General features: G+C 41.9%; 1 protein-coding gene across 2 annotated transcripts in view; it reads left to right on the plus strand.

Annotated features, from left to right (window-relative positions):
- Positions 1 to 23169, plus strand: part of adka (adenosine kinase a) — a 172054-nt gene that overhangs the window by 9266 nt on the left and 139619 nt on the right. The gene's annotated exons all lie outside the window — the stretch shown is intronic.

Below are 23169 nucleotides of genomic sequence, written 5' to 3' on the forward strand. Positions count from 1 at the left end.
TTCTTATTACTTAGATTGCTTAAATTAACCATGTTTGAAGCTTCCATTGTGAGACATCACGTGCCATTGCTTGCTGTTGCAACATCTGACAAGCTCTCAAGACCAGAATATCAGCTCTGGAGTTTTCAATGAAAAATGTAAACGATTAGAAAAAGAACTTCCTAGTAATTGTTGGAAAAATACACTGGAGGTTTTGGACACCTGTGGTGACATTTCAAGAGCACGCAGCGATCTGTAGGCTTTATCCTTTTAGCGCTGTTTGACTACAACCTCTAAAACCTACAGACCTTCAAGGGGAGAAGGTCTTTATTGGATCAGGAGTGATTCATGTAAATGAGATGGAAATAAAGAGCAGAGCTGTTCTTGTATCTCAGGGCAGACAAATGTATGATTTATATGCTTTTTAAGGATGGTGTTTAGTGTGTGTGCCCCGCCGAGTCTTGTTAAATACTTCCAATGTTAGCTGAACTAGTTTGCAGCTCTAAATTGTTGCTATACTGCAAATTGCATTGCAAACTAAATAATCACACAGAGCCCTTGCATTAGTTTTAACAGCTTGTTATCAGACAGCACTCAGCCACTGCACCCTGATAACAATCGTAGGTATTGTGTTCTCAGCGCATTGCATAGCTAGCAGTGATTCTCTTGTCATTGTAGTGCTGATGAAGATGCATTTCAGCGTAGTTCTGGAGATATTTTTATAGCCTGTTTGAACAGATTTCTGCAGCAAGCTGCTATGCAACAGATTCTAGTACACTTAAAAAAAAAAAAAAAAAGGTGATGGGACATGAATTAATTAGGCTTGTGTTATTAGAGGAACTGAAGTGTGGGTTTAACAAATGAGTGCACATGAGAGGGATGCAGACATTTAGACAGGCCCCCTGCAGTTCCGCACCTTGATTGAACAGAGACGGTCACTCACAGTTGTGCTTTGACAGCTGACTTAAATAAAGATCAACGCATCTGTTTGCACAATCATTTGGATATTTTTCAGCATCAGGAGATGTGGATTTAAGCCAGAAGCCTGAACGAAATTTGGTTTATTTGCCATCAAACCCAGTTCAGAGGAAAAGCTAAAAGCTCAGGGATGGGATATCATGTTTTAAACGCAGAAAGAACTTCCCAGGAATCACAGTAGTGGCATGACTCTCCCAATCAGTCAGTGTTTTAAGCACGTTGTGAAAGATGTGGAGGGACACTGAGAGATTGCAGAAAGTGACACACTATACTTTGCTGTTGTAGAAGTGTATGCACTGATACTCGGGTCCTACACAACAGAGGCACAGCCCTCTACTGTGTACAGCTGAAATAATTCAAGGCACTCTCTCAGGCTCTGCAGGAGGTCCTCCAGGGTTTGCGACAGCATGGGTCCTGGACACACATATATCAAGCACACTAGAGTAAGACTGCTGACCTTGGCTCAGCTACACAGTGGTATAACTCTGTTAGAATGTAAATACTCTTGATTTCAGGTGGGATTGCAGGACTTGCAGGAAAGAATTTCATGCACTTATAACTACAGAAGAATGTGTATTATTAGTATAATAATAATAATAATAATAATCATCATCATCATCATCATCATTATTATTATAATAATATTGAAGAACAACATAGGATTAAACTGTGGATCAGTGGAACTGTGTTCTCTGGAATGATAGTGCTCAATCCAGTACTTTTGGGGTAAACTGGGGAGTTGAGGATGAGGTGGCGTAATGATCATCCAACATCCTCCCCTCACACATGCACTTGTCGCTAAATGCAATTAAATCCTCACAGCGATGCTCCAGAATTTAGTAGAAAGCCTCCCCTGGACAGAAGAGACAGTTACTCCAACAAAAGCAGGGTAAACTCTTTTTAATTTCCCTTTGTTTCAGATAAAAAAAAAAAAACACAACACAATGATTGAGCAGGTGTCCCAATACTTTTGTCCATATAGTGAAAGTGTACTGCACAGAAAAGGTGATCTGCACTCCGTTCGGCTAGACACTCAAAGATTTTTATTTATTTTTATCCATTGCTTGGTAATATTATCCAATTATTTGTCAGTGTCCTTCATCTCCATATTTGCCCTCAGATTTGCCTCTATATGCCACTTCCATCAGATATACTTATAGCTTATAGCATATAAGCATTTGCACTAATAACCCTACTAACTCACTGGACTCAATATGTATTACACAGTGCATAATTTGCACACTACCACCAATTATTTATTATTCTCTGTCTGTACTGTGTTGTGTCCGCACTTGTATTGTGTTGTTTTGTATGCACTGTGTATGTTGCACCATGGTCCTGGAGGAACGTTGTTTCGTTTCACTGTGTACTCTGTATGTAGTTAAAATGACAATAAACCCACTTGACTTGACTTGATATAGCTTTTTTTGTTGCGGTAGAAATACCGGAATATATATATATATGTGTGTATATGTGTATATATATATATATATATATATATATATATATATATATATATATATATATATATATATATATATATATATATATATATAAATTATTGTGTGTGTGTATATATAAATTATATATATAATTTTTTTTTTCCTCTGTATGTAGTTCCACCGTGTAATTGTCCCACTGTGTAATATAGATCCAGATGTCACTGTAGCCTGACTTGGATGGAGACTAGAATATAAAAGGAAAAGGCTGCTCTTTTAAAACTCAGCTTCTTTATAAAGAAGATCCATACATGCAGGTACTAGTCTGATCCACACCTCTGTGTGTTTCTTTCTAACAGGTTTGAGTTATGTAACGATGTTCAGGCTGTCCTCATCACTATAGTCTTAATCTGTAAGTGCAGAGTGTGGTAGGTTTTACACTGCTTAGGCCTGACTAGGGGGTTAGCTTTAGTAAGAGGCTTAGAAGCCAGAGAGAGGTTTTATGAAAGTAAACAGAGGTGCGTCGCTGAGTGCATATGCAGTGCGTTGTTTCACACTGGGCTTATTAGGTTGGCTGACTTAAGTACAGCCATGATATTCTGTGTGTGTTTTTCAGCATTAAGTGAAGAGCTTGGGGGTATGAAGGAACTGTATCGGTGCATCCTGAAACCTGATTCTTCCTCATACGTGTAGACGTGTGTGTTTGATCATTGAAAGTAATACTCTTTACTAACAAAAGAACAGTGTGTTGATCTGTGTACATGTGGTAGCAAGGTGCAAGGGATGCATGGAAATTGGGGATGTTCTGATCAGGTTGCCCCTGATCCGGATCTGCTCCAATCTTTGTGTTTGTGTCTGCCACTATATTAATATATACTAATACCAATAATACAGTCTTACAATTCAGATAGGATGTGCTGCTGATTAATATGGACTTTAGTTTAGTAGTGACATTTTCTTAAATAGTGTTTAATATCGTGTGTGTGTATGTGTGTGTATGTGTGTCTGTGTACGTTAACTACCACAACCAGAGATGGGTAAGATGCAGAGGACACATTTTGCTGTACAGTGACAAATACGTGCACCTTTACCTTTTTTACCTTTACTCTCAAACACACACACACAGGAGGACGTACACCGCTAAGTGTGAGTGTAAACCTATTCATTTTAATTTCTCTCCAACCTCCTATCCAGGATTTTCTTCATCTACTCAGCCGTTATGCCGAGCAGTGAATAGTGAATTGAGTATGATGTAAATTGTAACTGCAAGTATTTAGTGTCTCTGTCTGTTTTTAAGCCAGTTCTTAAGTCATGTCAAGTTCTCCCTTAGATCATTAAACTATTATACAATTCTTACCAAAACAGACTGAAGGATAACTATAACCCGACTCTAACTACGACTATATAGCTACAGGACTTTCAGCACATGGCACACTTGGCCAATAGTTAACCATTTCAAAAGGAATCACTTACTAATGCATCACAAGAGGCATCTCTGTGTGTGTAGCATATAGATATATCTAATACATTTGAAGTATATGGATGATGAACACATTGAGCAGATCCTGAGTGTGTGAAGTACACAGGGGACCACTGTAATACACTGTTGTGTGTGTGTGTGTGTGTGTGTGTCTTGTTGGAATAAAATGTACTTTTTTTTACTGAGGCTTTAGCCATTTTAGAGTATTTTGGGACCTATTGTTGTGCAGTAGTGTGGAAGTTCATACAGGAGGTTAAAGGGAAGTGACAGGCTGAGGCTGGTTTACACAGCTGAGGACTCTGCCTCTCTGCAGTGAGGAGCTCACATCTTTGCGGGAATCTCTGCAGTTTATTACTTCAGTGTAAGCACATGGCCATGGGTGTGTACAACATGACTCCAACAATGCAGCATATTGTCTGAAATCTACAGTGATTTTAATGCCTCATTTTTAGCCTGATTAAGAGCACTGTTCTTCACTTATGATGTGCTGTAGAACCTTGCTTGTGCTTACCCAACGTTTGGGGTTGTAAATAAAACCAAACTGTACTTTGATTGTGAAACCTGTTCTGTCTGTGTGTGGCTGGTGTGCTCACCAGAGTGGAGGTCAGAGTTCAGAACACTGTGGGCTATTGGTTTGTTTTCCAGCGACGCCCCATGTGGGTTAAATGTTATGATTTTTGGTGGAAAGCAAAATTCTCCACCCAGATAGATGTCAAGCTGGGTTCCTCTCTGACCCAGAGTCTGCAGGTGGTCTGAGTGCTGTTTTTCATAACTTGGTGAACTGCACTTGTGCCTGTATTGTGGAGGAGGTTAGATAGACAACACTGTTAGTTCATTCCAGTATTTTAAACTTTACATTTAATGAATTATTGCATTCATTACATTATATTGGAAGAGGATGCTGATTTTTGTATATGTATATACTCAGCATTAACACTCTATCAGTCACTGCTGTCTTGGCTTACTGTAGCTCAAAAGCAGTCTCAGAATTGCAACCACTGTTTTAGTGATCTGTGCAAATACTGACTGAAATTGGCCTTTAGGGGGCACTACAGTAATCAAAGGCTTAAATCTTTAAAATCCTTTTATGAACCAGTTTAAAAATGCCATGTAATTCAGTTTTCAGTTATGTCAGAAAGTGCACTGTTTTGTCCAGTATTGTGGCTTTATTGTAGGTCTACAGCTTATTATACCAAGGTCATAACATCAACCTGTGCAAAATTTTAAAATGGGTAAGAGCGTCTTCTAAATATCTTAAATGTAAAACAATTAAACATTTTAACATTTTAATAAATGTTAAATAATTTTCAAATCATTTTGAAAAATATTTGATAAACTTGAATAATAAAATAAAATAATCTGTCTGCTAGAAAGTGATTTGGGCCTCATAATGACTTAAATATGAAATTGCTTTATTATAACTATGAAAAACAATTTTGCAAATAAAACTAATGTCAAATTGCATAATTTCTCAAATATTGTCTTCTAACAAGTATTTACATTTAATAGAAAACTAAATTAAATAATTAAATATGATGTTTAGCATATGTCATGTTTAAACACTCCTGGTTATCATTTATGGCAAACTGAGACGTTTTGATAAACGCTATTTTCTCATGATCACTTATCGTCTGTTCTGCACAAGGCCTCATTAGGCCCAATTGGCTCAAACTGCATTAGGCCCATTTGACTTGCTTTGTGCTCGAACCCCTTAATTGCTGCTTCTGGCTATATTTTGTATTCTTCTGAAGTGTATTTATATCTGTCATCCTCTACTCCTTCATTATTGGTCTCAGGATGCTGCCCACATGGTGCTGTTGGCTGGAGATTTCACATTGACACTAAGGTGTTTAAAAACTTCAGCAGCACTGCTGTCTGATCCTCTCGTACCAACGCAACACACACTAACATGCGACCACTGTTTCACAGCTGTGCTGAGAATGACCCATCATCTGAATACCTGGTTTGTGGTGGTCTTGTGGGGTCCTGACCATTAAAGAACAAGGTGAAAGGAGGCTAACAAAGTATGCAGAGAAACAGATGGCGTACAGTCTGTAATTATACAACTACACAGTGCTCCTATGTGGTAAATTGAGATGTTATAATGGACAGTGAGCAGTGACACAAGGTAGTGTTAATGATCTGGCTGAGGGGTGTATGTGTTTTGTACTGTGTCTTAGATGTGTGTTTACATATAAAAGACTTTAAAACAGTCAGTTGAACATGCAGTGTAACCAAACACATGGTCTCCCAAAAGCATTATGACAACAACCTGCTTATCAGGGAGCTAAATGATAAGGCTGCTTAATACTGTCTCACTGCCCTTAACAGAGGTCAGGCCTGGCAAAAAGGCATTCAGCCAGTAAGCAACAGGTGGAGAGGCCTAGCATGCTATTCATGACTTGGGAAACTTGATAGAAGACTACAGACATCCCTCATAGAAAAGTCTATCACACAGTGTTAATCTCTCATATAAACTCCCTGAGATTTCATTTACTTGAACAGTTTTGATTGTGTAGGAATTGCTTTTAAAATCCCAGTGTTTACTTTGGGCTTTTGGTGGATTTCGTAGATGTGTTTATTTGACTGTGGCCCAGTAGCGAACACTTTCATTGTGTGGTTGAGTATTTTAACTGCAGGGAAGTGATAAGGTCTGTGTAATTGGAGCTCATGGCTTGCCACTTTAAAACCCATTTCCCTGATAATCTCTGCTGGTTGTTGCCAGCATAGATTTTATTTGTGCCTCTGGTTATGAGTCAAACAGCGAGTGGAGTCGTCCCTTTTGATATGTAACACTGCCATCTTGTGAAAAACACTGAGGTGAAATAAAGTTGAATTTCTTATTAAATTATTTCCTTTTATTACGCTAGCTGTAAAATCACTGTATGCATATTAATTTCAATTCTTCTGCTCAGAAATTTGAGTGTCTTAACATGTGAGCACTTTGTTCAAGATGCCACCAAGAAGGCAGTGATGATGAGGCTGTAACTAGTCTAGCTGATGGTAGGTAGGTGTTTATTACCCAAGCTGATGTTGGGTAGATGTTAAATACTTTAGCTGATGTTGGAGAGATGGTAACATCTATGGCAGATGTGTAGACAATGATGGCAACTGCTGTAGCTAATGCTGGTAGAGGGTAACTTCTCTGGCTGATGTTGGATAGATGGTAACAGCTGTAGCCAATGTTGGTAGACGTTAACTACTCAAGCTGATGTTGGGTAGCTGGTAACGTCTGGCTGATGTTGGGTAGATGTTAAATACTTAAGCTGATGTTGGAGAGATGGTAACATCTATGGCAGATGTGTAGATAATGATGGTAACTGCTGTAGCTAATGTTTGGTAATTGGTAGATGGTTACTTCTCTGGCTGATGTTGGGTATACGTTAACTACTCCAGCTGATGTTGGATAGATGGTAACTGCTGTGGCTGATGTTGGGTAGATGTTAACTACTCTAGCTGATGTTTGAGTAGCTAATCTTGGTAGATGGTAACTTTTCTGGCTGATGTTGGGTAGATGTTAACTACTCTAGCTGATGTTGGATAGATGTTGGGTAGACATGAGCTACAAGTAGATGCTAACAAAGGCTCAAAGGTTATGCAAAGGTTCTTTATAGGACTCTGGCAACTCATGGTTAAATGGCTCTCTGTCTGGTCTTTGGATTGTTAGAAAACCTTTTTGGAGATGGTTCTATAGTGATCCTTTTAAAAATACTCTGTATAACACCAAAAAGGATTCAAAGATCACAAGCAAGCCTTTTCAGTAATATTTGAAATATTTTTTTTTCTGTGAACAGTTATTTTTGGTATGTTAACCCAACTGTTGAGTGAAATACAAATGTAGGAAATGGGCTCTTCTGTTATCAGAGGGGGGGAAAAGCTGCTGTTGCCCTGTGGTCTCAGTGCACATGCATTATATGTGTTCTCCAGCAGGTGGCAGTGTCAGCTCATCAAAGTTTAATACTGCAGCTTCAAAGGTTGCAGAGACCTTCTTTTTTTGGTTATGCAAGGAGCGCTGGTATTTGGTTCTGAGGCAAGAATGTGCTAATCGTCAGACACATTTGACCCACTTACGCCTGTAGATATACGCTCCTAAAACCTCCTAGCCATTTTTGCAAGTGCTAAGTTCGCCTGGCATTTTTATTAAATAAACATATAATAGATATAATAGATATAAAATGATGGACAAGATAATGAAGCTAATATACTGCAGCAGTTCTCCGCTCAGCCTGTTAGAGCCCATCAGTGCTGTGCAGCCCCTGGCCACTCTCACTCTGTCCGTCTCCCTCGGGAAGCCTTTGTGTGACCGTTTCCTGTGGCTCAGATGGGGCTGGTTCTGATGAGTGTGCTGTTCTTTATTTGCGAGCGGGTGGAAAAATGAGCCGCTGCACTCTGAAAGCTAAACTGCAGGTGTGTTGGGGATTGGGGAGGAAAAATGGTGCATTTGAAGGGACAAACCTCTGCACATTGTGCACACTTGCAATATGTACATTTACTCAGCAGTGTTTCTGGCAGAAAGCTTTGTCAACATTTTTTTTTTTTCAACTTCCTGAAGCCCAAACTAGCAAGGATGCTTAGCTCTGAGAGTTGGATGTGGGGTCTTGCAATTAATCATTTGTGCTTCGTTCTTGACACTTTTACTCAGGATGTTTGCCAGCTTGAAAATATGGTTTTCCTAAAGGGAGGGAAAAATGCCTTTTAACTATGATTTTTAAGACTTTTACTATGTGATTTGTTGTGTTATGATGCCTTTTTATGGACCTGTTTAATCTTCAAAAAATATAATATATTCCAAAAAACGTATTTTGGCCATTTAATACACAATAATTTCATCACATAGAGAAAATTTTACCTATATAGAAACTTACTTCATGAAATAATTAGGAATATTAGGACCTGATAACAGATATTGATAGGCTTTATGATAGATTTTAGGCCAAAACCTTCTCAAAACTATTTGTTGAAATACATTTACGGTGAAGGTTATGATCAGGACGTTGTCTGGAAAAATAGTCCCCAGGAAATTATTTACAACTTTTATTTATTTGAAATGAAATTTTTATATAAAGATAAATGGCTCTTAAATATTAGTGTTGCACACATTGTGACTCCTGGTTTCTGTTACCCACGTTGTAAAGAAACCAGTAAGAGTCGGTACATTTTTTCTAGAACATATCAAACCCCTCTGAATTATTATTTTACTTCTCAATCACTGTTGGGGAGGAATTTGTGAGGAATCTTGGAAATATTTGTGGAATTTACACAGTGTAGATTTTTTAATACTTTGGTGTTTTCATTCGTTCCTTCCACCTGTCCACTCTTTAACCATGCACTCTCCCAGCTCTTAGCTGCCTGTTCCTCTTAAGTGTGCTTAAACCTCCTTCCCAACCAGAGGTCAACTTCACTTCTCACCCCTGACCTCACTGTTAGCTTGTGGGTGTAAATGGGACCGAAGGAGTGTGTAAAATCTGGCTGCTTGTTGCTGACATGGATCCCAGTGTGATTTCTCCTCACTTGCTCTCCTGCCCAGATCGATGGTCCCTGGCGGCTCCTGCTCTGCCTCCAACTCCCACCTGATTCATTTCCCATAAGCTCCTGCGAAACGCTGGGCCTCCTGCGCTCTCTCGGAGTGATTTCGCTTAATGCCTCACTGTCCGGCCTCTAACCCTCACGCTCTAAGCCCCTCTCCCAGTACCCCCAGTCCCTCAGCAGTGAGCGGAAGAGAGCCTCCATCATCATTCCATCCACTCTGTGTTATGACTGTTTGGATTTATGTGCTGTGAATTATGGCCGCAGTAACCTGGTTGCCAGGAAAGCCTCCGCACCTCCCTACCCCCATTCCCCCGAAGTGTACACTGCAGCCCTGCGCAGGAACGCAACATTGGCTTTTACGGCCACGGCGAGGCTTTTCCGCTGCTCTTTGCCCTTTCTTGTGAGGACATTGATCTCCCTCCACTTAGGTACATTAGGTGGCCTCTGGCCAAGTCTGCCTGGAAATCGGGTGCTCTCGCTGTTCCAGGTTAAGGCCTCTGTGTTATTAGGATTCATTTCTACAAAAAGTCTATTTGTTCTCCTGTGAAAGCTGCACAGCCCTTAATTGCTTAGCAGCTAGCCAAGATGGAGCGCGGCCAGGCTGTCTGTTTTCCTCCTGTGCTAAACGCTGCAGTGGTGGCGTATGGGTTGTTCTTGCGCGGCGCACTTGTTACAAGTGCGGCTGTCTGGGATATTTCATGTGGAGTTCACAGCTCCGTATGATGAACCGCCTCAAACGTTTAAGCAGCTTACTTATCTGCGCTGTGCAGTTGCTCTTGGATCAGCCGCAAAAATCCCAGTCCTGTCCCTAACAACCGCAAGCCACCCTGCAAAACTGACCACAGGCCTGCTGTTTGGGACACGCACCGTACCCTTGATGCTTCATTCTGAGCATGAACGTGCTCCGTTACTCTCCAGGTCCCCCTGCAGTCTGGCTTCAGCACACACTTCTGTGCCAGCCAGCAGGGGGAGCCGCAAATGCACTGCATTTGAGTCACAGTGTGACCAGGCCCTTGGCTAAACAGCACCATGGAAAATATTTTTGCCTTATGAAATAGTCATGGATGTGTTTTAAATATTTCTCTCAGATGTTTTGGAAAAGATGTTTTAAATATGTTTATACACATTAGCATGATTAAGCTATATTTCCAATGTGTATCAGTGGTATTGTGCTATTGCTTCTAGTGAAAAAAGTAATTTTTGCATTTACAAATTGAGGTTTCATCACCCTGGATAGGTAGTGGAGCTTAACGTAATTTTCATATTAGATCCCCCCCCAACCTGATTTTTGTGCTCCACCCACTTCAAAATAACCAACCACACCCGTTTTGCCGACTGTGACTAAGGAAGAAAATTGTCATGCATATTTGGTGCCAAGCCAGATGTTTCTGGCAGAGGTTTTTGCTGGGTTTCTCAAACCAGTCCTCTAAGACTGTCTAAGACTATCATCTTGAGGACCGGTTTGAGAACTAGCTACTGGTCCAAACTGCAGTTATGTAGTCTACTCACAGCACGCTCAAAGCATGGGCCTATGACATCACTAGTCATTTAGCTGTGAGTGAGAGTCTTTAAACTTGGTCTGTTTTTTATGTAATCTGGAGAGCACACCACACTACTGTACTTTTTCATGGAAAGAAACCGGGACTGGGAACCGTCAGCCTTTTTTTATGGTGATTGGAGAAGCAGTCAGGCCTTGTCTCCTTATTGAGGGTTCATGTTAGGCCGTGTGGTGTTCTCTGCATGGATATGAATTATTTACATGGAACATCATAGCTCACCAGATCATCCCTCTGCGTCTCCCTCAGGAGAGCAGCCAAGGGCTGCTTCTTTACGTTCAGGTTTAAAGGAGCAGAGTCTGTTTTCTCTGTTTCTCTCTCTCTCTCTCTCTCTCTCTCTCTCTCTCTCTCTCTCTCTCTCTCTCTCTCTCTCTCTCTCACTCTCAAAACCACTTGCTGAGCTTTCTTAGCATAAACCTTCCATCTCCTACTGGGTATAGATGTGCTTGGACTGCTTTTGAATGGCCCATGGATCTTCTGGGGCTGGAAGTAGAGAGCGAGCGAGCATGAGAGAGAGAGAGAGAATGAGGGAGAGGGAGCGAGCAAGCAGTGTGGTGGGTGGTGTTGGGGTCATGCTCATAGAAAAGTATGAAGGGGTTCTTTGACCTGGGAAAAGATCTGACAGTGTTGACCTAACCTTCAGGGCACCATGTGTGTGTGTCAGAGGATCAGAGTGAGCTGGGCTATGACTCTTACACCAGGATTACACGATGATAAAGGTGTGTGTGTGTGTGTGTGTGTGTGTGTGTGTGGCAAAGCAGATCTGGATCTGATAACGTTGCTGTAGTTGACTTCAGGCTAAGACGACGCCCACGTAGCCGTAGATATCATCGGAGGGCCGTTCCTCTGCACCTGCGCTGCTACTTCTAGTCAAAAACAGATTATTTCCTATTTGCAGGTTTCGTTGTTAATAGTAGTGGAATTAACGACCAAATTCCGGTTGACAGATTACCAAGGAAACGGAACACTGTGTGTTTGTGACATCACGGGATAATTAGGCCTCGGAGCGCGCCCGTGTCTGTGGTGGCGCTGATTTGCATTTTAATATGTTGTTAGCATAGGTGAAAGTTTATCTCCTCTTGATTAGATTCCAGTGATGTAATTACAAAGCCGAGTTTTACTTCTCAGAAAAGGGCACCGCGCATAAACATCAATATGATTACCAGTAATTGTTTCACAACAAATAAGCAGCGGAGTAATCAGTCATCGGGCTGCCTCCGAATTGTTTTGGTGTGCAGCCTCGGCGGAGGCACATCTCATTCAGCTCTTTTTAACATCTCAATTTAAATTGGCTTGCCACTCGTCGGAGTAAAGAATATTTTAAAGACGAGTGGTGAAGGCTCAAAGGTAATCAGTGCTTTTAATGATCTTATTTGTGTGTGAGTGGCTCTGCAGACATTTACTTAAGAGGCATTGAGAAGGCTGAGACGCTGCTTTTCAAAAGCTCTCCCCTGACAGGCAAATCCATCCATTTAGAAAAGAGGAATTATTATTGACTTTTTTTTTTTTTTTCTTTCTCTCTCTCTCTCGCTCTCTCTCTCCTTAAACAAGAAAAGATAACAGATTCAACCTTGGGAGAACGGCGTAGTAGAAGCTCAGAGAGCAGAATAAGTAATGGCTCGGTCGTCTAGCCGGGACGTGCCTCACCGTGAAATGGGCTATTGATTTTAAACAGATAAACGGTGTTCTCTTTGTGTGAAGAAATTACTGAACAATTTAATTAGGGCCCGAACAACAATATTTATCGCACTCCTTTTTATTTATTTATTTATTTTTTTCTTACCTCACTATCTCCACTCCCCTCCCCGTCTCCCTCTCATGCTCTTTCATCAGCTCATCAGTGTAGCAGGGAGCGTTTAACCAGGCCATGGTTGCTGTAGTTGCGTGTAGCTGATTAGCGAGCCCCACCCAGGAGAGAGTGAGGGGGAGAGCGAGCATTGATCAGGCTGATAATTCCTGAAGGTTTGGCAGTCTCTCTTCACCAGATGACTCTGTTGAAGCAAGGATTGACGGCCTCCTCTTAATTCTGCCTCATCCTGCATTGTTTGAGCTGGTCCCAGTGCTTCTGTTTGCTGTTTGTATAAATGTAGCCTTCAGTGTCAATCAAATGAAAGACTCCTCGCGAGTGGTTCCAACAGATCTGCACTCTCACTCAAACACTGCTCTCAGAAACTCAACTCTCTTGGAGCTGCTCTGAGTGCATCGAATAATAATTCATTAGAATGGCTCAGCGGTCTAATGCACTACCACTATGATCCAGGGGGTCGTTAGTTCGAATCCAGAGCTGTGTCGCTTTGCCATCAGCGGCAGGAGTCCAAGAGAGCACGATTGGCTGTGCTCTCCAAGTGGCTAGATGGCGCTCTTTTCCCTCGTCACTCTTAAGCGATGTTCGCAGGCACATTAGCCGGCGTCTGTTAGCTGGTGCGGAGACCTGGCACTGTCCTCCGAGCTGCCCGGCAATGCAGCTTTTTGCAGCAATTTGAAAAGAGACGGTGTCTGAATTCTTATGTTTTAGAAGACGTGTTAAGTACTTACCCTCCTTGTCTTGGGAGCATTGCTAGTGTTATGGGGGAGTTATGAATGGGTGGGTTAATTGGCAGTACCAAAATTGGGTGAAAAAGGGGGGAGACTAACAGAATTCTTGAATTATTAAAAAAACAAACAAAAAAAAACAACAGCTTTTTTGACTTTCAAGGATTGTGAACGAGAGCTCTCTGTTTCTCCTAGCAACATATTTATCTGTGGTGCCTCAATATTGCCTGTTTTCTACAGAGGCGAAAACGGTAATGTACGCAATCAATTCTGCCTTTTAATTTACTCTGAGTGTCTCGACCTTTAAAAGGCAACGTCAGGGCTGGTTTTCACAGAAAACAAACAACCTACCGAGGATTACTGTCCTTTTACAATGAGAAACCCACTTTTCAGCCTTTGCACAGCAGTACAATGGAATTCAACCTCTGCATTTAACCTGTGGCAGTGACCACACACACTCTCACTAGTGAATAGGGCAGTGAACACATGCACACACACACACACAGAGCAGTGTGTGTGGCAGTAGCCACCTCAGCACTGTGCCAGGGAGCAATTGGGGGTTAGGTGCCTTGCTCAAGGGCACCTCAGCCATGAATGTTGAGTGAGTAGAAAGTGCTGTTCTTGTACTCCCACACTTCCTGCCAGTTCAGGGGATCAAACCCAAGCACATTTCACTGACCTACAGCTGCCTTCAAATTTTCTCTTTGCATAAATTCTTTCACTGCCACCTCAATCGCCTCTTCGTTTTGCACATCTAAACTAAGGTGTGAATTAGAGATGCGCAATGATCTATCCAGATCCTATACATATCTGTAGATACTAGAGTTGAGCTGTTAAGTACCTTTGCTATAGCCAGGAAGACTGGTTAACCAATGACTGTTCCAATCACTTGAGACACAATCACCCAGGTGATCTCCATTTCGCTCACTTTGAGACTATTAGCGCCAGTTGCAAATCACTTATTTTATTTGACTTTGTAAAAATCTGTCTCTTGCTTTGGATTTTGTAAGTTGTTGTAGAAAAGTCAAATTGCAGGCATATGAGAATATTATGACCATAATCAGATGCCTGGTTTGAACTGAACATCAAAGATGCCACCTCTAACGAAGCGAGCACACCAGTCAGTTGTAGCATAATGCAAAATGATCGTTACGTCCAAAAGGGCATGATAATGGGGTACTGGGAGAAGTGTAGTAGCATCTCAGAAACGGCTACCTTTGTGGCATGTTTTAAAGACGCTCTAGTGAAGGTGTTCCAAGAATGGTCATCTTGCACATTGAGTGCCTCCCTACTGCATAACCGTGGTGCCTCACGAGCCATTGATGCCAGAGAGGAATGTAGACTGGCAAGTGGTACAGAGCAATCGATGAGCAACTGTGGACCAGTTAACCTCTATAATGTGTCTTCTGTCACCAAATGCAGTCCATGCCATAACATCTCACCAGTGTCATCCAAGCCAATGGGGATCATTTCCACTATTAGGTGGGTAATATTTTAATGTGACTATGTATATTGACCATTACTGCAATCATAAAAGCAACATAGGCACTGTAAATGTTATTCATCTGTAATGTACTCTACTTTTTGATTTAGTATCCGTTGGTATCCAGATAGTGTTGTAGCATCTCTACTGTATCAGCCATGACCGATATGTACCCAAAGAAACATTGGATAACATCATCGGCCCAGAATTTCCTTATCTGTACATCCCTACTGTTTATGTAAATTTGTGCCCGAATGGTTCGTAAAGTTCTGCACAATGTTATTGTCTTACTTTAACCAGCATGAGGTCATGTGCTTTACAGCTGCTAGAACATGGTTCAATAAGCCGGAGACCATCTTTTAAAAAGTGTGAACGCTGGCATTTGCTTCCCGAGGACTTGCATACAAAAAGAGCCTAAGAAACTGTACCATACCTGGCTACTGGCTATTTATGTTTTTAATGAGCCATATGGAGGTTGTGCTGATGGTGTGTATGTCTGAGGGGAGAGCAGTAAGTATCTGGAGAGTGGAAAATAAAACAGTGTTTTTAAATCTGAACTAACATTTAACTAATTAGACATGATGAACACTGCCTATGGCAGCTGTTTGGTTCCTGTAAGGTCTTCATCCTAATATACACATGCTTCTATTGTGGAGAAGTGGTGTTTTACAGTAAGCTGTATCCCTGGTGGACAGTATCTAATGTCCTTAAGTCGTGACTTCCATTGTGCATTGTCCTGTGGGAACGATGTGTGGGATCTGGGACTGTCGTTTGTGTCTGAGCATGCTTCACGGTGGGTAATGATGATGTCCTCTGCTTTTCTGGCTGGTGGATGTGCAGGGACAGCTGTGGAGGAGAGGGGGGATTTGCGTGTGTGTGTGCTAGGCTCACCCTGCTAAATGATTAAATGGTTAAAAAGGCTCTTGATTGTAGCGGAGCCACGTGATCCCTTGGGCCTCCGCGAGGGGGAAAGGTCCCGGGGCAGCTGCTGCTTTTGGGCAGGACTCCTTAAGCCCTCTGAGAACGGGGCCCCTCGCCGGCTGCGCACTTAGGTGCTGAAAAACAGTTATTCAAGCCCAAATCGTGTGTGTGTGTCTGTGTGTGTGTCTATGATTTCAATCCGTTGGGGTCCCCTTGTGTGAAATAAACACCCCGGCTCCTCAGATTCTCTCAGAGTGGATGACTGGGAGCAGGTGTCCCAGTGAGCTTTATTAACCCGCTCTCCACCTCTCCTCCATTAGCATGGTGAATTTGGCCCTGTGGGTAAGAGGTTCTCACATGTAGGCCGCAGACACTCTGTCTTCTGTCTGCCTCTGCCTGATTCAGACATAAAGAGCCATGTATGTCTACCACAGCCCATGTCCACCATGACCGCAACATTCCTGACTAGGCCCGGATTAATCTTTACTGTTCCAATGCCTCGCTTAACCCGACTGGGAGAGAGCGAGGGGGAGAGCGCTTATCAGTGCCTGCCAGTGGAAGCTGTCCCCTCACCTCCGCTTTCTCCTCCCTGTTCTTTTCCGTACTTCATGTTTACTTTCCTTACGTCAGGGTTGCATCCCACTCTGTTTTTTTTTTCTCTCTTTTTTTTTTCTGACAGGCTTGCTGTCTCAGACTCAAGGCTACCATGCGCTGGATGCCTCAATTGGACGACACGTACAGCATCCAAAAATTTGAAACACTGCTAGAAATTTCAGCACCACTCATCAGCTACTCCTTTCACTCTTTCTCCTTGCATTACTAGTTTGGACTGTGTGATTTTGGCTTCTCCTGCTACCTTTTTAGCTCAAAAACAGCAGATCTGATACTGAATATGATGGAATGGATTAAAGGTGCCGGGGAATGCATTTGCTGAGTATTTTAGGTTGTTCCCTGGTCTATAATTAGTAAGTGTATGATTTTGCAGTTTTAGATGCCTATTCACAACCCAGTTATTTTGTCTGAGAGTGCAACACACCTATTTTTCTTTTATGGTGTGCTTGTGGGAGGAAAAAAAAACACTCTCTTTTATTGGCTGGTTTACAGCACCACAACAACTCTCAGGAGCCACGTAGATTACCAGAGCATACCATAGCATGACCTTTTGCTTTTAGCACTGTAACCAGAACATTTTTATTAAAACTGGACCGATCAGTGTATTCGAGTCTGTTAGGCTCAATTGGCTGATTTCCAGGCAAACTTGGTAATGCATCATCATCCAGAGGTTTTGCAGTTTAGAATCATGAAACCATTTTTTTTTTTAATTCCTGTGAATTCCCATGCTGAACTGCACTGTGGAGCTCAAAGTGTTAGTGGTGTTTGCTGGCTCTGCTGATACTCACTGTACTGGGCTGAGTGCTTTACTCTGCTTCCTGTATGAGACGCGTTATCTTTACGCATTCTACAAATATTTGAGTTTGAGTCAGAGCTGATTTCAATACTTTATTTAATGGGCTTCTGCTGCCATGAATGTGAGTTCATATCCGTATTGCCATCTAGTGATTGAATAAGGAACTGCAGAGTCCTGTGATCTTGTATCCAATACAATACAGATACATAGATGATCAGTTTTTCCATTTCTAGTTTTAATAATTGTTTCTGAGTCTTGACTGATGTTGTTGCTAGCTGAAGACATTGTGGCCCGGGTTAGCTTTTGGATTTGCTTTTAACCTAGAACTCGCTTGCTTCCTCGTTTGCTTTCTCACACAGCCCAGCTCTTTTACTTTAGAAAACAATGTTCTAAAGTCAGCTTCACTTGTTTGACTAGTGGGCTGAGTGTATGTAAATTTTACGGCTGTAAATAAAATGCGTCAAGACTGTTAATGTTAATGTTTAATGTTTCTAGGTTTTGGAACTGGTGTCTCTTCAGTGGTTCAGTGAATGTCACCTAAATGTACCGAATTCTCCTTATTCAAGAATGCAAAATAGGGCTCCTTTACATGCAGATCAGTAAAGTTTTAAAGTGTTAAATCTGTCGAGTCAAGTATAAAACCTGAACTTGAAAACGGCCTGGATTTAATCTGGAGTTTAAATGTAGAGCGACCATTAGTGTACTGCAGCTGCCCTTCATTCTGTCTGCTACACTTCACTACGCAGCACTTCTCAACCTTCAGCTGCTCCATTTGACACAGGGAAGCCCACAAAGTGCCCTGCTAGAAAGTGGTTCATTCAAGCTGAATCTGAGATGAGAACATTGAGCATAATCACATATTGATTATGACAAGGTGTTTTGCTCCTTTTGAAGATCATTGGAGGGAGTAATGTATAATAATAATAATAATAATAATAATGATAATGTGCTGAGCCTTTTTCATCTCTTCATTGCTCATGAGAAAATGCTTTTTCCTTTTTATATTCTTCTTTATTTCCATTCCAAGTTCAGACTCCAATGGCCATAAAACCATTTAGCTTAATCTGAAGACATGAGACGGGAGGTGTAGAGGAACTGGGAGACTGGAAGCATGTGCAAGAGTGCAAGAGTGAAAGCGGTGGAAAGTTCCAGCAGTGTTACGGTTATCTTTGAGAGGAGGCCTCCTTGGTGTGGAAAGTGCTTTGTGCAGGTTGGTGTGAAGGCTGGCACTTGCGCCAGGAAAAGGGAATACTGATGGAGAGACATTAGTCGGCCTGCAGTTTGCGAGTTTATTTTTAGAGACTGGCATTTAAAGCTGGGACACTTGGTTCTGCCTGCCTGTTAATGACTCATATGGGGAGCTAAGGCCTCAGCCCAAGCGCCAGCAGCAGCAGCAGCAGCAGCAGCATCATCATCATCATCATCATCATCTTCTACAGCTACAGCAGCAGCAGCAGTACTGCTCCATTCTCTCCCACAGGCCAGGGCTCAGCCTGCCACCTCAGCCGGCTCCTTGCCTCTGATTTATGACCTGCACTTTTGTTCTCTCCCTGCTATACTTGGCGTTTGCCAGCTTTTTTTAAGACTGCTGCTTTTTTTTTTTGGCCACTTTTGCATTGCAGCCGTTTTCAGCCACTGCTGTACGACCACAAAGCACAATGTTAAATATAAGAAGTTGTCTGCATTTATATCTTTCCTGGCCTCTTAAACCTACATCTCCCAAGTTAAATCTACCGCCTAGGACGGGTTTGTGACGAGCCTGTGTAAATTCACTTGTTTATTGAAAGGCTAACGATGACGTGAGCCTCACTGACCACCTTGTTTCTATTAAAAGGGTGGCCTTGGCGAATGAATGGCCACTTTGTGAATTGCACTGAGGAGATGCTTGTAAATTGTACATTTCCTCTCCGTTTCCATGTTTATGTGGAATTTACATGACGGCTACATTAATAATGTCCTGCGCTCTTGCCACCTGGTATGTGCATTTCCAAATAAATGAACCCATCGATTTCACTTCATAACTCAAGACACGTCTGGCAGCACAGAGTTAATCTGCCTTTCTGCACAGTCCCCCCCAGCCCCCCCTGACAGTGAGTTAAAACTGTTTTCCACCTTAATTCCCGTTTCTGTGCGAGTGCAGCCTTTCGTTGGCTCCTTGTTGATTCCTTAGCTGCGATATTTCAGGGATTTCTATTTTCTTGACAGTGAATCAAATCATTTGCCATCGACTCAGATGGGAAAACAAGGCAGCTCTTTTTGAGGTCATGGTTGTATGTCAATAGCTCTAACAGATGCCACATAAATCTTCAGAAGAAAACCAAGAACTGTAAAGACATGCCCTCAGCCCCCACGGGCCTCGCTCCAGACAGGCTCACAAGAAGTGCTGGACGAGATGAATGTACTTCTGACTCCAGCTTAGTGTTTGACAGCTGTCAGTTTACCTGACACTTTACACATGGGGATATTTCTCTCTCTCACACACACACACACACACACACACACACACACACGTGCATGCTTTTACGTAAGCCTGTTTTATTCCGATTCCGATTGCTTATTTATTTATGTATTTATTTCTCACTACACCACCATCCTTTGATAATGTAGACCTTGTTGGCATTGTGTAGTGAACTACAGCAGGCTCTTCAGGCTTGGAAAAGTGGGCAGAATGCCCTCGGAATAAACTGTTCTTGGTTAAGTGTTTCGCTTTTAATGATGTGTTTAACCCCCACCTCTTGTCTGGGCCTTCTTAAGTGTCTCCTTGGCGCTCACTGCTTTAAATAACCTCTGCGTCTGTGCTTTAAAATGTGCTTCTTTTTGTTTATCCACATCCTCTTTGTTTTTTTTTTTTTATCCCCCTAAAGCACTGATTTTTAGCAGTTCTCTGGAGCCTTTACTGAACAATGCATTTCATTCATTCTGCATCAGAACTGCAGAACATGATGTTTTGCATGTTTTTACAATATTGACCTTTGCAATACTAGATCAGACCAGTCTTTAGCCTTGTCCCATTATTGATTCACCAGCATCTTTTAATACATAGCAAGAGGTTTCACAACTGCAGTACTAATGTTTTATTCATAGTGCGCACCTCTAATTAATCATGAATGTATGATCAGTTTTTAATATGTTGCCGCTGTTGAAGCTGCCAAATTCACATTGTCAAAAAGTCAAACACCATACAAGGTTTGTACAAGGTTTTTGTCAGACAGCAACAAACTACTGGGAAACTACCAAGGAAACTACTAATAGCAGTCCCATTATATTTATTTATTTATTTATATATATATATTTTAAAGTTAAATATATTGCATACTGTGCCAAGCTAAATCAGATTAAACATGTCTAATACATATGTAGCTAGTATGTGTTTTTAGGGCTAATAGTATCCACCATATGCTCCAAAAAAGCATATTGTGACTTTTGCCACTAAAAGTACATTTTGTCATTATTTTTGAGTTTGTTTAATGTATTTGATAATGAACATTTGTTTGCATTCAGCTGTTCTTATAGAGCAGATCTCTAGAGGTAGGGGTGGGCTATATGGCAAAAATGTAATTTTTTAATGCTTGGCCACATTTTCACAATACAGTGTTGATTTTTCTGATTGTTTTGATCAGTTAGTGAATTTATAAATAAGCGCCAGTAGTGCCACGTTACAAATATTGCAGGTTGACTGTTTATAGAGATGCTCATGCGATCAAATCCAATCAAATAACAATTGTCCCGCCACATACGTATCACATTCACATTTTGTCATTAGCACTAGTCAGCTTGATATTAGAGCCAGGGTTAAGTGGTAGGTTAGATCTGTCAAGTCATGCTCGAAGGGGGGGGACCAATTAGTTTGCCAAAAGTTCTGCTCTAAAGTCCCCACCCTTGTCTGCATAATTAACTTTATTAATGCAGTCTTGACTGTTGTCTAGCGTAGTGGATTTTACCACCAGCTGATCTTGGTCTTGGCCAAGCTGCAGACAAGGCAAAGCAAGTTTGTTACAATAGCACATTTCATACACAGGGGCAGTTCAGAGCTTTTTAGAAAGCTAGAACAAAGCAAAACATTGAGGATGTGCACTTCAATTAAATTAAAATCTTATTTAATATACAATAACAATTATTTAAATACCAATAATTGTATTAAGATAACCGAGAGAAATAAGGAGCAAAATCTCAAAATGACAACAATAATGAAGCTGCTCTCTGACATGCAGGAGTATACTTGAGGGAAAACGATGTAATTGCCTGAAAATGAAATGTGTCCTTTAATCAGGAGGTAACTCTAACAGATCTGTTTACTTCCAAGCCCTCACTTTTCAAGTGCTGCCCTCCTAAAACAAGAGCAGAGCTAGGAATAATCACATAATGAGGGATTGTGAAGCCAAACACAGGCTGACTTACAGCCTGACTGCTGTCTTTATTTTGAAGACTCTTTCTTCCCTCAGTCTGCAGCTGGAGTTCTCTGTATGTCTGTCTGAACCTCGTCTCCCTCAGTGCTCTGTTATTTAATAGATGACTAATGATTGCTGAGTGACTGCTGTGACAGTTGAGTGCAGAGAGGGTCTCCTGGCTTGGAGAGTGTGTGTGAAAAGCTGCTTGGTGGTGTTTGGAGCGCTGCCTGCTTCAGCTAGGGCCTGCATTCTTCTCTCATTAGAGGACCTGTCCGCACGCAGTGCCTCTGCTGGAACAAAGTGAGCTGTCTCGTTGTTCTTGTTTAATGGTATCCAGTTCTATTGACCAAAACAATGTTATTGGAGTGGAGCGGCAGATTCTGGATCTAATTAACTCCAATTGTTGAGCTTCAAAGCGTCATCTGAAAGAATTCCGAAGACTTGACCTGGTTTTATTTAGTGCCATGTTATGTTCTCGTTTCACTCGCTTATTCTCTCTTGTTCTCTCGGCCTCTCTCACTCTTTCTCGCTCACTCTCACTCTCTCTGTCTGTCTCTCATGCCCAGCTCTCTTTCTCTGTCTGTCTGTCTCTCACTCGTGCTATTTCTTGTTCCACTCTCTCACTCTTGCAATCTCACTATGTTTCTTACTTTCACTCTCTCACACTCAATATTTCCTGCGCGCTCTCTCTCTCTCTCTCTCTCTCTCTCTCTCTCTCTCTCTCTCTCTCTCTCTCTCTCTCGCTTACTTACTGTCGCTTTCTGTCTCTTTCTTGCTCACGCCCACACTCTTTTCTGTCAGTCAGAAAAGTGACTGAGTGACTTTTCTGCTTACTCACTCTCTTGTGCTCTCTCTGCCCTCTCTTTGTCTCTCTCTCTTTCTGTCTGTCTGTCTGTCTGTCTGTCTCTCTCTCTCTCTCTCTCTCTCTCTCTCTCTCTCTCTCTCTCTCTCTCTCTCTCTCTCTCTCGCGCGCGCGCTCTCACACTCCCTATTTCTCTCTCTCGCGCGCGCGCGCTCTCACACTCCCTATTTCTCTCTCTCTCTCTCTCTCTCTCTCTCTCATTCACTTACTCTCGCTTTCTGTCTCCTTCTCGCTCACGCCCACACTCACTCTTTCTGTCGGTCACTTCTGACTTTTCTGCTTACTCACTTTCTTGTGCTCTCCATGCCCTCTCTTTATCTGTCTCTCTTTCGGTCTCTCTCGCACTCACTTTCACTATTTCTTTCTTACACTCTTGTCACTCTTGCTATGTCTCTCGATTTTGCTCCCTCGCCTTCTCTTGTGTTCTCTCACTCTTACACTCTGTCAGTCACTTTCTCTTACTCTCACTTACTTACTGTCCTGTGCTCTCACTGCCCTCTCTTTCTCGCTCTTTCTTTTGACCTTTCTTACGTGCCCAGCTTTTTTTTCCACTTGCTTTCTCTCTCTTTCCTCCCAGTTCTCCCAGTTTGATGCTCCTTCCATCCAAACAAAAG

This window comes from Salminus brasiliensis, chromosome 4 (genome assembly GCF_030463535.1).
Source record: "Salminus brasiliensis chromosome 4, fSalBra1.hap2, whole genome shotgun sequence".
Classification (NCBI taxonomy): domain Eukaryota; kingdom Metazoa; phylum Chordata; class Actinopteri; order Characiformes; family Bryconidae; genus Salminus; species Salminus brasiliensis.